Consider the following 3,693-nt stretch of genomic DNA (forward strand, 5'->3'; position numbering starts at 1 on the left):
AAGATCTCAAACTGAATAAAAAAGAAAACAATTAATAGAGGCCAAGACCTAATGACAGAAGTATTAGAATTATCTGACAAAGATTTATAGAAACCATCGTTAACACACTTCACCAAACAATTACAGACGTACTTGAAAAATGAACAAATAGAAAGCCTCATCAAAGAAATATGGAAAATAAGAAACTGAATAAAAAAATTGATGTGAAAACCAAAATAACTGAAATAAAAAATGAGTGACTGGGAAAATACTAAAATAGGGGGAAGTGAAGAAAGAATCAGTAATCTGGAAGGTAGAATATTAGAAATTACCCAATATGCTCAGTGAAATAAATCTGACACAAATAGGAAAAAAACACATGATCTCACTTATACATGGAACCTAAAAAGACCAATACATAGAAACAGAGGGTAGGTGGTGGTTACCAGAGTCGGAGAGGTGGGGGATGGGAAAATGTTGGTCAAAAGGGCACAAAGTTGTAGTCATATCGGATGAATGAGTCTAGAGACCTAGAGCACAGCATGATGAATATGGATAATAATACTTTATTGAATACTAGAAATTTGCTAAGAGAATAGATTTGAGATGCTGTCATTATGAAACATGATAACTATGTAAGTAGATGTGTATTAATTAGCTTACATTCATTTAGAGCTAGGCAAAAAGTTCTTAGACTTGACAGTAGAATCACATTGATAATAGGATAAATTGATAAATTGGAGTTCGTCAGAATTAACATCTGTGAGTCTGTTAGAGAACAAAAAGAACTTCTACTGTGGGAGAAAAATATCTAAACCAAATATCTGACAAAGAACTCATTTGTAAAATATATAAAGACTCAGAACCCAAAAGTCAAAAAACCACACAAAATAGTTAAAATGTAAAATACTCAACAATTCAATTAGAGCCTAGGCAAAAAGACATTATGGATATTGCAATAAAATAGATACATAGATATAGCAGATAAGCAAATTAAAACATGTTCAACATCATTAACTATTAGGGAAATGCAACCATGATATATCACTACATACCTATCTGAATGACTAAAAAAATATATAAAACAGTTCCCAAAAGTGGGTAAAGATAGAGAGAAAGTGGATCCCTCATACACTGCTGTTGAGAATGCATAATGGTAAAACCAATTCTGAAAAACAGGCTGGTACTTTCTTTAAATACTAAATATATAATTATCATACTACTCAGTAACTGTTAGCCTAGGCACTTACCCCATAGAAATAAAAAATTACATAAATAAATGTCTATAGCTTTATTCATATTAGCCCCAAACTGGAAACAGTATCACCACACCATGGAATACTATTCAACAATAAAAAGGAACAAACTAATGATACATAAAGAAACCTGGGATGAAACCCCAGAGAATTATGCTGAGGAAAAAAGCCTCAAAAGACTTATATTGTATGATTTCATTTATGTAACACTCTTAAAACCCCAAAGTTGTAGAAAGGGAGGACAGATCTCTGACTGACAGGGGTTAAAGAGGGGCAAGGGCCAGAGAGAAGCGGGTATGGCTATGAAATAGCAACACAAGAGTTTCTTGTGATAATGAGTAAGTCTCGTATCAGTTGAAGGCCGTAAGAAACAACTGAGGTTTCCTGGCAAAGAAATTCTGCCTCAGGATGGTAAAACATAGAAATCCTATCTGAATGTCAGTTTACTGGCCTATTCTACAACAGTTCGGATTCAAAACTACATCCGCTCTTGTCTGAGCATCTAGACTTCTGATTAGATTAGTCTCTCCTTATCCTACGTTTTGCTTTCTAAGGTTTCAGTTACCTTTAGCCAACTGGGGTCCAATAATACTGTATCTAGCAGAAAATTCCAAAAGTAAACAATTCATCCATTTTAAATTGTGTGCCATCTTAGTAGTGTGACAAAATCCTGCGAATCCCACCCTGCCCCACGTAAGACATGAACCACCCTGTGGTCCAGCGTCTCCCCACCCATTACTGAAGTAGTAGGTGTCCAGTTGTCAGACCAACTGCTCCAGTGTCAAGGTGCTTGTGTTCAAGTAACCCTTATTTAACTTAATAATGGCCCTGAGGTGCAAGAGTAGTGATGCTACCAATTCAGATATGCGTAGAAAGTACATAAGTTTTAAGTGAAAACACTTTAAGTGAAAATGTAAACTTCCTCGATTTAATAAGCCATTTTATCATCTCACCTCATCACAAGAAGCATGAGTACAGTAAGATATTTTGAGAGAGACCACATGCACATAACTTTAATACAGAATATTGCTATAATTGTTCTATTTTATTACACTAGTTATTGTTAATCTCTCACTGTGCCTAACTTAAATGCTAAGTGTCAATATTGTTATACATGTGTAGGTAAAAACATAGAATAAATAGGTACTAACTGCTCTTTTAGACATCCACTGGAGGTCTTGGAACATATCTCTGTTGGATAAAAGAGGACTACCGTAGTTAGTTCTCACAATCACCTGAGCCAAGTTCTTAAAATAAATCTGTTACTATATCCTATTGGTTCTGCTTCTCTGGAGAACCCTCACTAATACAGTGGTATAGCTAATAAGATAATGATGGTGCTGCAATGCCATCATAAAAGGCATTAAAAAGTATTCAGTAACCAAAAGAAAGCCAAAAATGAAGAAGAGAGAGAGAGAGAATGAGACAGAGACAGAGAACAAAGAACACAGGGCAGGGGACCACGCTGCCTAAGTTTTCCAGGGCCAGCTCTCATGAGCCTGCAGTCATGCTGCTCGCTGCCCTTGCCTTGCACTGCCTCAGGAAACTGGGGGCCTGAGCAGCCTCTCAGACCGTGGCATGAAGGGCCTGGGTTTGGGTCTTACCCTCTACAGTCATACCTGCGCTTCGTGCAGTTGGACAATCCCATTGGAATCTGATTGTTGTGACTGCCATGTGCCTGGAGCTTTGACTGGCTTCTGAATCAGGTTATTTTCCAGATGGGTATATATTATCCTTATTCGGGATTGAAGTTGTTCTGATACATGGAGCAGGTTGTACTATTAATGACTCTGGACAAGGACTATGATGAAAAGTGTAGCTCTGATATTAGCATCCCTACTTCTTGTCATCACCTACTTAGTAATAAAAAGATTTATACACCGGCCTCAGTTAACCTTAGGGTTGACTTTTAATTGGGGAGTAATATTTGAATGATCTGTTGTCTAGAGCTCCTATAATCTGTTTGCCTTCCTCTTCATTTTTCTGGAATTATGTGGACACTAATACATAATTTTGCCTATCCCTACTGGACAAAAGAGATGATGCTGTCATTGGTCTTAAGTCCATGACACTGTTACTCAGTGAAACATGAAGCAGTAGCTCAGTGGCTTCAATGTTGTGCGGCTGGAGACTGAGTCATTGAGTCACTGAGTCACTGCGGCTGGAGACTGAGTCTGGTGGGAATGCACGGTGAGCAGAGCGAGCAGATCACTCCCTACGACGCTGCCCTCATCAGGCAAGACCATCTGGCTCTTTAGATTTACACTCTAGACAGTCACAGACCCGAGGATTGTGGGGATAGATTTATCTCCAACCAAATAATAGGTCCAGTAGTTTTTTTTTTTTTGAGGGATTGTCTTTGGAAATTAGTGGAAAGATAAAAAGATAAAATGAGGAAAATTATAGATAGAAGAATAGAAAATTGGCAAATAAAGTTTATCTAGGAATTTTAAAAACA

At 37.3% G+C, this 3,693-nt stretch overlaps 1 pseudogene; it reads left to right on the forward strand.

The window, feature by feature from the left end:
• Positions 1 to 2,728: 2,728 nt before the first annotated feature.
• On the forward strand, positions 2,729 to 3,386 carry LOC112322223 (4-hydroxybenzoate polyprenyltransferase, mitochondrial pseudogene; annotated as a pseudogene).
• The last annotated feature ends 307 nt before the right edge of the window (positions 3,387 to 3,693 follow it).

The sequence above is a fragment of the Desmodus rotundus genome, chromosome 2, assembly GCF_022682495.2.
Source record: "Desmodus rotundus isolate HL8 chromosome 2, HLdesRot8A.1, whole genome shotgun sequence".
Classification (NCBI taxonomy): Eukaryota; Metazoa; Chordata; class Mammalia; order Chiroptera; family Phyllostomidae; genus Desmodus; species Desmodus rotundus.